Source organism: Maniola jurtina, chromosome 28, assembly GCF_905333055.1.
Source record: "Maniola jurtina chromosome 28, ilManJurt1.1, whole genome shotgun sequence".
In the NCBI taxonomy this organism is placed as follows: Eukaryota; Metazoa; Arthropoda; class Insecta; order Lepidoptera; family Nymphalidae; genus Maniola; species Maniola jurtina.
The window spans coordinates 412655-426653 of NC_060056.1; the positions used below are offsets into that span (position 1 = coordinate 412655).

The 13999-nt window shown below is 38.1% G+C and overlaps 1 protein-coding gene across 1 annotated transcript in view; it reads right to left on the bottom strand.

Annotated features, from left to right (window-relative positions):
* LOC123879504 (igLON family member 5) overlaps positions 1-13557 on the bottom strand; it is a 109282-nt gene extending 95725 nt beyond the window's left edge. The window contains exons 1-2 of the mRNA XM_045927244.1: positions 13380-13557; positions 6082-6114 (exon numbers count right to left, since the gene is read on the bottom strand). The gene's annotated coding sequence lies outside the window, so the exon portion shown is untranslated. The remainder of the gene's footprint in view (positions 1-6081; positions 6115-13379) is intronic.
* Positions 13558-13999: the final 442 nt, after the last annotated feature.

A 13999-nucleotide genomic window follows, 5' to 3' on the forward strand; every position in this document is an offset into this window, starting at 1 on the left:
GTACAAAGATAGCTTTGATTCCGGAATGGGACATGACTATTTTTTGTCTCGGAAAATCAAAGAGTTCCCACGGGATTTCCGAAAATCTTTTCATACCTGGATGAAGATGTGGGTAACATCGAGTAGGTAATAATTTATTTATTTAATTTTACTTGTACCAGAAAGTTGTAACAAAAAAGAGAAAAAGAAAGAAAAAGTGGACAGGGAAGCACTTATCTCTATAAGAGATCTCTACCAGTGACCCTTGCCAGTGCGAGAGGTTGTAAAGGGAGTATAGAATAGCAAAGATAGACAGTACATATGAAACAAAGCTTAATAGATATTATGTTACAATTTATATAATATACAAGTATTTATATAATAAAAGTTGAAAACTACTACGATCGTCTGAAATATTAGCGTAAAATTGTTTTTCTGTCACTATTGGTATATTTTAATGTTGTTGTACACATTCATGAGCTCAGAATTTTCTCCTCTTTCACTCACATCCCACTCGGTACGATAGCGAAAAAAATTTTGGAGACCCCTACTTTTTTGACATCCGTTAGGTAATTTTTTTTCGTATAAAATAAAATCTATGTCACCTGGTCCTTTACGACGAATCAATTGACACCCCATCCATCAAAATCGGCCCAGTAGTTCAGGCGCTACGGTGTCGAACACACAGAATCAGGATACAAACATACATACATGCATACATACAAACATACATGTATGATTTTATGTATGTATGTTTATAGACTGCTTCATATGAAAATGATAACCCTTCCTCTTGGCTTTGGTGCAGTCGGGTAAAAATAGGCTTACGAAAACATACATATTTAATTAATTATTCAAGGGAATTTATCAACAAACTACAGGTACACAGTTGTGAACTCATTCTCGTATTATTATAATCGAAGCTTCAATCAATGCACGCGAGCTGCGGGGCCACGTAATACCACGTATTATGTGTTTAAATATTCATATTGCCCTCGTGTTGGGGCTTACCGGTTACCGGCGTTATTAACGATTACTAGTAACCGGATGGACTGAACCAGTGACTCGTTTCTAGGGTTCCGTACCTCAAAAGGAAACCGGAACCCTTTTAGGATAACTTTGTTGTCTGTCTGTCCGTCCGTCCGTCCGTCTGGCCATCTATCTGCCTGTCTGTTTGTCTGTATTTACAAAATATACACGTATTTATATAATAATAAAATAGACTTACAAAAACCTACATACTTGATTAATTATTCAAGGGAATATATCAACAAACTATAGTTGTGAACTGATTCTACTATTATAATTATCGAAGCTTCAATCAATGCACGCGAGCTGCAGGGCCACATAATAACCACATGTGTTTAAATATTCATATTGCCCTCGTGTTGGGGCTTACTGGTTACCGGTGTTATTACCGATTACTAGTAACCGGGTGGACTGTACCAGTGACTCGTTTTTACCCGACTGCGGCAAAGCCAACAGGAAGGGTTACGATTTTAGCACTCTATGTATGTATGTTTGTATCCAGATTCTGTGTGTCCCACCGTAGCGCCTAAACTACTGGGCCGATTTTGATGAATAACGTATCAATTGATTCGTCGTAAAAGTCCGGGTGACATAGGCTACATTTTTAACCGACTTAGAAAAAAGGAGAAGGTTCTCAATTCGTCGGAACCTTTTTTTATGTATGTTACCGGATTACTCTAAGACGCCTGGACCTATTTGGATTTTTTTTTTTGTTTGAAAGGGTATACTTTTTAAAGGGTATACCGATTTTTTTCGTATAAAGTATAGCCTATGTCACCCGGGCCATCACAAAGAATCGATTGACACCTCATTCATCAAAATCGGCCCAGTAGTTTAGGCGCTACGGTGGAACACACATCTGGATACAAACATACATACATACATAGACTGCTAAAATCATAACCCTTCCTTTCGGCTTTGCCGTAGTCGGGTAAAAAAGGTATACTTTGCAGTTGGTCCCATTTAAATTTGGCGAAGATCTGATGAATATCTTCGGAGATGGAGAACAGAACTCCTCAATGGATAAGAGCAAATTGCTCGCGAACAGTGTAATAGCTTAGTAAACAGTAGGGTTTTAACTGGGCATAGCATATTATAGTACAGTGGGGCCACTAAAAATTGTTAAATAAAAAAATTTCAAAAGAAACAAAAATTTAAGACGATCGCAGTCGGGTTTTATAGTTTTTAACTTTAACTTGTTCGGTTTTTTTATTAGATATCGGCTTCCTTCCTCTTTCTTTATTTTCTCCGTCATCTATAATACCTGTTTAATTAACCAAGAAATTAAATAAAACTTTGCACGGCGACGGAAATTAAATTTTGCAAGTGATTAGTAAAAATCACGTTAACTCAGCTAAGCTGGTTAGCATGTTCATTAGCTGTTTATTTTTATTCTAAACGCGCTTTAATTAAGATGGGTCTCTCCGTCACTCACTTCATACAAACGTAGTTCCAATTTCATTTAAATATTAAGCAACCAAAGTCCATGAAATTTTGTAGGCATATTCTAAAAACTAATATCTGTGTCTGTGGTGTTTTAGATTTTTTTTTAAATATGTAGTTTTAAAATTACAGGGGCTCAAAGGTTTGTATGTAAACTTTTAAGACCGCGTAACTTTGAAACCGAATATTTTAACTGAAATCTGGAAAACCACAGACATAGATATTAGTTTCTAGAATATGTCTGCAAAATTTCATGGACATTGGTTGCTTAATATTCAAATGAAATTGGAACTACGTTTGTATGAAGCGAGTGACGGAGAGACCCCTCTTAAATTAATCATGTTGTCGTGACAGACTTTATGTGGGCTATAATTAACAGAGCGTTATAAAAATGAGGTGTATAATTCATTAACCCCGACCCAAAAAGAGGGGTGTTATAAGTTTGACGTGTGTATCTGTGTATCTGTCTGTGGCATCGTAGCTCCTAAACTAATGAACCTATTATAATTTAGTTTTTTTGTTTGAAAGGTGGCTTGATCGAGAGTGTTCTTAGCTATAATCCAAGAAAATCGGTTCAGCCGTTTGAAAGTTATCAGCTCTTTTCTAGTTACTGTAACCTTCACTTGTTGGGGGTGTTATAAATTTTTAATTTACACTTATATATTATGCGAAAGTCTGTTTGTATGTTGGTTTGTATTATATTTTGTCCTTCAATCACGGCGCAACAGAGTAACCGATCGAGTTGATTTTGTGCATGGATATTTTATACATAGTGAAACACTTGGAGAGTAACATAGGCTTTCTATCCCGGAGAATCAAAGAGTTTCCGCGGGATTTAACAGGGCTCTCTCCGTCACTCGCTTCATACAATCGTAGTTCCAATTTCATTTGAATATTAAGCAACCAAAGTCCATGAAATTTTGCAGACATATTCTAGGAACTAATATCTGTGTCTGTGGTGTTTTAGATTTTTCTAAAATTATGTAGTTTGGAACTACGTTTGTATGAAGCGAGTGACGGAGAGACCCCTCTTAAACAAATTAAATCCAAACCAAGTCGCGGGCATCAGCTAGTTAAAAATAATTTCTAGAATAATTCTGCTATACTTTGGAAACATAAAATAAAAGCAAATAACACTAGCATGCTAACTCTACCACCACGAAGTCAACAATTTCACTGAAAATTGATTTAAAATTATACACTGTGGGCTAAAATTAACTTTTCAATGAACTAGCTCAGTGGAAATGACTAAGTAGGTAGTAGGTACTAGAAATTTTCTAGTGCTTGAGTTTTTATTTAAATTTTTTAATAAGGCACATTTATTCATATGAGTTTATTTTTCAAACACATAATTAATAATAGACCAAACCCCATTGATGCCAACCTAGCTCACACTAATATTTTTAAGAGCACATTATACAATCGAAGATTATGTAAATGATAAAAGAGCATGGATTTGGCCTGCAATTCGCTCCAGCAATGCGCGGGACTTCAATTGCTTTTATGCAATATTGTACATCTAATCTTTGAAAAGAGCAACCGCCGAGTTTCTTGCTGGTTCTTCTCGGTAGGAAAGGCATTCCGAACCAGTGGTAGATGCTTTTGATGATTCGAAAAACTTGTAAAAGCGTTTGCTGGCGCGCGTGTTGTGACTTTTTGGAGTGTTTTTTTGTTAGAAGTGGCCGGTTTTTGTGTTCTGCTTGTGTTTATTGGTGGTGGAACTGACTGGGAAGCGCTCTAAAGGGGCGCCGCGTGTATGTCGGCGGGCGCCGGCACAAACGAAGTCCATACTTATACATATTTCCCTAACTTGTGAATAACTACAAACTTGACATTGGCTAATCAGTGTAAAGCCAGACGAGAGAGAAAAAAAAAAGCCGCAAAATGCCGCGCGAAGGCAGCGCGACTGCAGCGCTGCTTTGTAAATCAGCGTAGTGACCTTAGTTGTTATATATACCTAGGAGGGTAATCTCCGGTACTATAAGAGCGCCTTGAGTTTTTTTTAACTCAGATACAAGTTAGTCCTTGGTGCCAATCTCACCTGTTGGTAAGTGATGATGCAGTCTAAGATGGAAGCGGGCTAACCTGGAAGGGGTAGGGCAGTTTTTATCAAACCCATATCATTTTTTTTTTAAAAGAATATTAGCCATGCTAATCATGATTAATACTCACCTTTCCCCTCCAACTAAGCGTAAAGCTTGTGCCAGGAGTGGGTACGACAATAGTGCAACGGGTGGGGTTTGAACCGGCGACCTTTCGGAATTCAGTCCACTTCGCATGAGCTATTGAGGCTTAGGCTATGATTTCACCGATTTAACCGATTTTGACGAAATTTGGTACAGAGATAGCTCCGTTCTTAGGTAGTTGTGTACTTTTGGTCCCGGAAAATCTAAGTTAAAACTTCTGGGGGTGGAATCGACGTGTTATCAAAGAGGCGTACAAAAGATAAGCGCAGCCGGGGCGCGGCGCTAGTGCCACATAAATCAGTGGTATCGCATCTCGCAAGTCGTAAATCTCAAGTTTTGGATTTGAATTTACATCCCAAACACCTGTTCCGTTTCTGAATTCACTGTTTTAGGGTTCCCTACTGAAATCACACTAATATTATAAAGGCGAAAGTTTGCAGTGTGTGTGTGTGTGTGTGTGTGTGTGTGTGTGTGTGTGTGTGTGTGTATGTTTGTTACTCCTTCACGCAAAAACTACTGGACGGATTTGGCTGAAATTCGGAATGGAGATAGATAATATCCTGGATTAGCACATAGGCTACTTTTTATCCCGGAAAATCAAAGAGTTCCCACGGGATTTCGAAAAACCTAAATCCACGCGGGCGAAGTCGCGGGCATCGGCTAGTGGTAAATAATTGAAAAATGAAAAGTCTAAGTAACGCACCGAGGACTCCGTATTATAGAGGAAGTGAAACGCTAAGATAACGGAAGTAAAAGCCTCGATAGCTCAACGGTTGAGGAGCGGACTGAATTCCGAAAGGTCGGCGGTTCAAACCCCACCCGTTGCACTATTGTCGTACCCACTCCTGGCACAAGCTTTACGCTTAATTGGAGGGGAAAGGGGAGTATTATTCATGATTAGCATGGCTAATCCATACTAATATTATAAATGCGAAAGTGTGTCTGTCTGTCTATCTGTCTGTCTGCTACCTTTTCACGGCCCAACAGTTTAATCATTGATTCAGACGAAATTTGGTACAGGGTTAGCTTATATCCCAGGGACGGACATAGGCTGCTTTTTATCCCGGAAAATCAAAGAGTTCCCACGGGATTCTTAAAGAGTCATCCGTTTCACCAATTTGTATGAAATTTGATATCGAGGTAGCTTGCGTCCCTGATATTGACATAGGCAACTTTTTATCCCGGAAAATCAAACAGTTCTCACGGGATCTTTAAAAACCTAAATCCACGCGAACGAAGTCGCGGGTATCCTCTAGTATTCTTTATTAAAAAAGAATCACTTTTGCTAATGTACCGCAACACTTAATTTTGCTTACGTAGTGGTTCTTGTTTGAGATATCAAAAAACTTTATTAGTTAGAGCATTAGTTTTAGTTTTTCTGTAAAATAAACATAAACTATAGACCATGGTTATTTCAGATTTTTCGATGTGTCTTCATAAATACCTGTTCAGTTGTTCTGCACCTCTCCAAAAACACCTAAAAATAAACAAATCTTTATTAGGTATTTATCACAGTAATATTATAAAGGCGAAAGTTTGTGTGTGTGTGTGTGTGTTTGTTACTCCTTCAAGTTACAAAATTAGTGAATATTAGTTAACAGGGCTCTATCCGTTACTCGCTTCATACAATCGTAGTTCCAATTTCATTTGAATATTAAGCAACCAAAGTCCATGAAATTTTGCAGACATATTCTAGAAACTAATATCTGTCTGTGGTGTTTAAGATTTTTCTAAAAATATGTAGTTTTAAAATTACAGGGGCTCAAAGATTTGTAAGTAAATTTTTAAGACCGCGTAACTTTGAAACCGAATATTTTAACAGAAATCTGGAAAACCACAGGCATAGATATTAGTTTCTAGAATATGTCTGCAAAATTTCATGGACTTTGATTGCTTAATATTCAAATGAAATTGGAACTACGTTTGTATGAAGCGAGTGACGGAGAGACCCCTCTTAACGATATCATAGGAAATCGCAAGCCAAACCTAGTTATAGTTTAAAAAGCTACCCTTTGATAGTAAAAATCAAAAAGCCTTAAGCCTGATTGTATTAAACCACCCCATGTCATTTCAACACAAATCCTGCTCCATACTGAGCGAAATTGTATAAAATTAGGGTGCGTTCACACGAGGGCGTGGGAGTAATAAGATTATTGGATTTATATTTTTTCACCGCGGGGTTTTTATGACATCGGAGTGTGTGGGGCCGTGGCACAGCATCTTTTTAGGGTTCCACACCAAAATGATAAAAAATAAACAGCACAAAACCCGACTACTACCCGCGACCTGTCGACAGATAGCGATATATGTCGTAAAATTGTTTTTCTGTCACTCAGTATATTTTACCATTACACTAATTATTATTTATATTTATCAATTCAGAATGTTTTCCTCTTTCATTTGATATCCCACTCGATACAATACTAAAAAAAAAATTTTTTGGAGACCCCCACTTTGTTGGATGTAACATCCGTTAGATCGATTTCTTTCGTATAAAATTTATCCTATGTCATCCGGATTATAATAACGAATCGATTGACACTTTTTTTATCAAAATCGGCTCAGTGGAACACACATAAATACAAACCTACATATACATACATACATACACACATACATACATAGACTGCTAAAATCATAACCTTTCTTTGCCGTAGTCGGGTAAAAATTAAGAAGTACAAGTTTCAGGATTTTTAGAAATTCCACCCACCAGCATTGATTTTCCAAAAAATCCACACGAAAAAAGCCGGAGTATGTCAGATACCCATAAATAAAGACACTTTATAGACGTACCCTAACATTATTGGATTACGGGCCCCTCACATTTGATTTGTAACCTTAAAATAACGCACGACGGGACCTTAAATTAATTTAGAGAATTTTGATATTAGGTATAGAGTTATGAACGGTCGTAATAGTCTAGTGGTGAAGACTTCCGTCTCTTTTCGGGAGGTCAGGGGTCTTCTCAGACTTGGGCGCGTTTGGAACCCTCGTAGCTTTAGTTTTAAGTTACGTAATTGATTATCACCACTATATCGCCACCAATTATGACCATCAAAAGGAGTACAATTATTGTAACTACTTTGAATAAATTATTTTGACTTTTGACTTTGACTTTGACTTTTGATCCCGGGAATGCAAATTCAACTTTTCCGAGTAAGAGCACTGCATCCGATCCGAATCAGTGAAAATACGTTCCGAAGTAGTCATAGAACTATTTGTATGGCAGCTTACGCACCAGCTCCTACTTCCGTCATCCGAGTTGTCTCCGTCATCCGTGAGAATATCTCGGATGTGCCTCGGATTCAAGTCGGACGTATGACCTATATGTCAAAGATGTCCGCTGAATAGCTTCAAAAATTCTGTAAATTAAGTATGAATTTGGTCTTTACGTTTCCTTCATGCCTCGAAGACTACGTAGATACAATAATCGTTAATTTCCCTTGTCGAGACTCAAACTCAGTACTTCCCACTAATAAAAAACCAGCCAAGTGCAAGTCAAACTCGCGCACTGAGGGTTCCGTACTCGGGTATTTTTTCCAACATTTTGCACGATAAATCAAAAACTATTATACATAAAAATAAATTAAAATCTGTTTTAGGATGTACAGGTAAATCCCTTTCATATGATATCCCACTTGTTAGGGTTATCTTACTTTGAAAATTGAAACACATTTTTTTTTAAATGATGTAACCGCAAATTCGCGGTTTTCAGATTTATTCCTCTACTTGTGCTATAAGACCTACCTACCTATCAAATTTCATGATTCTAGGTCAACGGGAAGTACCCTATAGGTTTCTTGACAGACACGACGGACAGACAGACAGACAACAAAGTGATCCTATAAGGGTTCCGTTTTCTTTTTGAGGTACGGAACCCTAAGAACATAATGATTGCGCCAGAAAGATCATAAAAAAACTACCACCCGTGCGAAATCTGGGTAAATCAGCGGGTATATGGATGACAAGTGTAAATCAAAAATTTATAACACCCCCGACAAGTGAAGGTTACAGTAACTAGAAAAGAGCTGATAACTTTCAAACGGCTGAACCGATTTTCTTGGATTATAGCTAAGAACACTCGATCAAGCCACCTTTCAAAGAAAAAAAAACTAAATTAAAATCGGTTCATTAGTTTAGGAGCTACGATGCCACAGACAGACACACAAATACACACGTCAAACTTATAACACCCCTCTTTTTGGGTCGGGGGTTAAAAACACGATAAAATCAACATACGATTTGACGTTTCAATGTAGCGAAATGTACTCAGGTGTATTCAGCTGATATCCAGATTTTGTTGCATTGCAAGGCGATAAAATTCACCAAGCCAATCTCTTTTCACCCGACTACAAAATAAAATGGGAGTAGAAACTTTAATAGTCTTTCCCGTAGGAACTCTTAGACTTTCGGGGATAAAACAAAAAAAAAATTCCAAATCGGTTCAGGGGGTATTTGAGTATTTTTTTTTTTATTCACTACTAGCTGATGCCCGCAGCTTCGCCCGCGTGGATTGGTCAGATCCCCTGCAGCATCAGGATTGAGGAGTTGGACTCCAAATTTTTTATGAAACAATGACGCAAAGTTTCTCTATCGATTAAAAAAAAAATACGCAAATCGGTTCAGAAATCTCGGAGATTTCGGTGTACATAGGTAGAAAAACACAACTCCCTTTTTGAAAGTCCGTTTAAAAAGTAGCCTATTTTACGCCCTGGTCAATCCTCAACTTGTCTGTGAAAATCCCGTCAAAATCGGTTCAGCCGTTCCGGAGATTAGCCTTTTCAAACAGACAGACAGACAGACAGACATACAGACAGACAGACAGACAGACAAAAATTTTAAAAACGTGTGATTCGGTTATAGTATCGTTCAAATAACCATATGACCTTAATATGCGGTAGTTATTTCGAAATTACAGACAGACACTCCAATTTTATTTATTAGTATAGATAGGTAAGCGCTTGACCACAATCACACCTGATGGAAAGTGATGATGTGGTCTAAGATGGGACGCGTTTACCTAGAAGGTGCCTATTCACTCTTGTTTTAAAGATACCCGGATGGTAATAGGATAAAACAAAAAAAAAAACCAAATCGGTTCAGGGGTCTTTGAGTAATCGGTGAACATACATTAAAAAAAACCGACGAATTGAGAACCTCTTCCTTTTTTTGAAGTCGGTTAAAAAGTAGCCTGTCACAGGTCTTTCAGTGTATCCATGGAAAAAATCACGTTGATCTTTTGTCCATTACGGTCTGATTGAAGGACAAACTCACCAATAAGCACACTTTCGCATTTATGGGTGTCTACTCTCTACACGGCATGATCGTTTTACATCTACGAGATGTAGCACAGCTCTACGCTGCTACGAAGTGATGTAGCGTTGCTCAAAGCTTCGTAGACTGCTGCTACGTCTAAATAGACAAGTGTAAATTAAAAATGTATTACACCCCCCGACAAGTGAAGGTTGCAGTGACTAGAAAAGAGCTGATAACTTTCAAACGGCTGAACCGATTTTCTTGGATAATAGCTAAGAACACTCTCGATCAAGCCACCTTTCCACATGCCACAAGTCGGAAACCTTGTGAGCCAGATCGAGATACTTATTATTATTATTTGTTAGGAGTTTCTTTGAGGGATAAGATCCGAAATGAGGAGATCCGCAGGAGAACCAAAGTCACTAACATAGCCCAAACTGTTAGTAAGCTGAAGTGGCAATGGGCAGGCCATGCCTCTCGTAGAGGCGATAGCCGTTGGAGCTAGAAAGTCCTTGAGTAGAGACCGCGTTTAAGCAAGCGTAGTGTAGGACGCCCTCCAGCACGATGGACCGACGATATAAAGCGGCTGGCGGGAAGTGGCTGGATGAGGAAGGCTGAGGACCGGGTGTGGTGGCGCTCTATAGGGAAGGCCTATGTCCAACAGTGGACGTCCACAGGCTGATGATGATGATTATTATTTAATTCAAAAAAACTTTAAGTTACAATCCATCCCACTTATTTAAATTCAACTAAAAACTTTACGACCTACTTAAGGCTTGTGAGTGATTAGGCCGACGAACTAAACTAGATTTCGTTGTAGAGTCAACAAAAAAAATTATATTTTTTCGGAAAGTTAGATATTTGAAACTTTTGTGCATTTTAAAATGTTTTTAAAACAGTTTTGTATAGTTTTATTCTTTACTAGATGATGCCCGCGACTCCGTCCGCGTGGGTTTAGGTTTATTTAAAAATCGCGTTGGAACTCTTTGCTTCTCCGGGATAAAAAGTAACCTATGTCCGACCCCGGGATGTAATCTAACTCTGTACCTCAGAATCGGTTCAGCGGTTGAGCCGAGAAAACATAGCAGACACACTGATAGACAGACAGACAGACACACTTTCGCATTTATAATATTAGTATGGATAGTTTTTATTTTTAATTAAGTTTTTAAATCTTATGGAAACCCTTATTTTACCGGGATTAAAAGTAGTAGTAGGGTATCACTCTCCAAATCTTTATATATATCCATGCAAAAAATGACGCTAATCCGTTGCTCGATTGCAACGATAGGATGGTAACTAGCCGCGGCCGTAGCCTTCTACCAGACCATACCAGAGATCATTAAGAAATGAAAAATTCCTGAATGATCTGCCAGGAATTGAATCCGGGACCTCTCACTCAAGACCACAGCGTCAGGAAGGTCTTTAATCAAATTAACGTCGTTAAAAGTTATTAATAGAAAACCCCAACAAACAAATTTAGCCCTTTAAAAATACCGTTGTACCTTTTTACCTGACTGCGGCAAAGCCAAAAGGGAGGGTTATGATTTTAGCAGTCTTTGTATGCATGTGTTTATGTTTGTATCCAGATTCTGTGCGTTCCACCGTAGCGCCTAAACTACTGGGCCGATTTTGATGAATGAGGTGTCAATCGATTCGTCGTAAAGGTCCGGGTGACATAGGCTACATTTTATACGAAAAAAATTGACCTAACGGATGTTACATGTAAAACAGTGGGGGGTCTCCAAAATTTTTTTTGCTTTTGTATCGAGTGGGGTGTCAAATGAAAGAGGAGAAAATTCCGAGTTCATAGATATAAATGTACTACAACATTAAAATATACCAAGCGACAAAAAAACAATTTTACTATAATATTTCAGCTTTATTAAGACGATCGCAGTCGGGTTTTAGTTTTCAACTTTATCTTGTTATGCTGACCCTATAAACAAGTCTCGTGTTACTAATAAAATATTTTCACGCGATGCTGACAATTACATGTAATTTATAACTCGGGGGTTCAAAATAACCCGATAACTGTAAGGAGGGTATTTAACTGGCTATTTAAACCTGAGTTTATGAGTTAAGGTCATGCTTTCTTAGTTAGACTTATTTTCAGAACAATTAGTATTACAAAAAAATCCCAAAAACCCTGCATCACATCTAAAGTTTATCTATTAAATGTATCCTATAAATTTAACAATTTCGACCATCAAAATGAGTACAATTGCATCTACTTTAAATAAATGATTTTGACTTTGACTTTGACTAATTATAAAGCTGACTGACTGACTGATCTTAGATCTATCGACGCACAGCTCAAACTACTGGACAGATTTGCCTACGTGCAGATAGCTTTTATGACGTAGACATCCGCTAAGAAAGGATTTTTGAAAACTCAATCCCTAAAACGGCAAATTAGGGGTTCTATTTTTTTGTAGTCTGTGCGGACGAAGTCGTGGGCACAAGTTAGTTTAAATATATAAAAGGAAAGCTGACTGACTGACTGACTGATCTTAGATCTATCAACGCAAAGCTCAAAGCACTGGACGGATCCGGCTATTTGGCATGCAGATAGCTTCTATGACGTAGACATCCGCTAAGAAAGGATTTTTGGAAATCCAACCCCTAAAGGGGTAAAATAGGCGTTTGAAATTAGTATATTCCATGCGGACGAAGTTGTGGGCACAAGCTAGTTGAATTAAATATAAAAGGAAAGCTGACTGACTAACTGACTAATCATAAATATTCTATCAACGGCAAAGCTCAGAGCACTGGACGGATCCGGCTGTTTGGCATGCAGATAGCTTTTATGACGTAGACATCCGCTAAGAAAGGATTTTTGAAAATCCAACCCCTAAGGGGGTAAAATAGGCGTTTGAAATTTGGGAAAATTTTAGTTTTTTTTTCATTTCCGTTTTCCACGCGGATGAAGTTGTGGGCATAAGCTAGTCAAAAGCTTAAGTACTTTTTTTTATTCAGATACAAGTTAGCCGGCTGCAATCTCACCTGGTGGTAAGTGATCATACAGTTAAGAGGAAAACAGGCTAACCTGGACGGGGTATGACAGTTTTTATTAAACCCATACTCCTTTGGTTTCTACACGGCTTCGTACCTAAACGCTAAAACGCTTGACGGCACGGTTTTACCGGTATGGTGGTGGCACCAGACCGCCTAGTTTTTAACCCCCGACCCAAAAAGAGGGGTGGTATAAGTTTGACGTGTGTATCTGTGTATCTATCTATGGCATCGTAGCTCCTAAACTAATGAACCGATTTTAATTTAGTTTTTTGTTTGAAAGGTGGCTTGATCGAGAGTGTTTTAGCTATAATCCAAGAAAATCGGTTCAGCCGTTTGAAAGTTATCAGCTCTTTTCTAGTTACTGTAACCTTCACTTGTCGGGGGTGTTATAAATTTTTAATTTACACTTGTAGTCCTTAAATTGCACAAATTATTTCAGTATTATATAAATATAATTATATAACTTACGATGCCTCGAATTATAATCCTTCACACTCACACATAGTCATTTTTGACACACACAAACCCAACTATGGTATGTAACTATTTAATCACTATACTCAAGTGTTTTTCACTAATAGTTTTTCATTTATATTCCACAAATGTTCGGTATTTTGGTGTGGTCTGTTGTAGAACCTTACGCGTACGCAGGCGTAGTGGGACTGCCATTTTACCAACACCAGGCTGCTATTAGGGCTGGGAATTTGTCGATGAAGCCTCGATAGCTCAACGGTTGGGGAGCGGACTGAATTCCGAAAGGTCCACGGTTCAAACCCCATCATAGTTTTTGATTTATCGTGCAAAATGACGAAAAAACAGGAGTGTAGTAGGTACGCTAAAATATCACAATTTAGTTCGTAGCACTGCGTAGCTGTGCTCTACGCCATTGCGTAGAGCTAAAAAGAAATCTTAACAGGGCTCCTTCCGTCACTCGTTTCATACAATCGTAGTTCCAATTTCATTTGAATATTAAGCAACCAAAGTTCATGAAATTTTGCAGACATATTCTTGAAACTTATATCTATGTCTGTGGTTTTCCAGATTTCTGTTAAAATATTCGGTTTCAAAGTTACACAGTCTTAAAAATT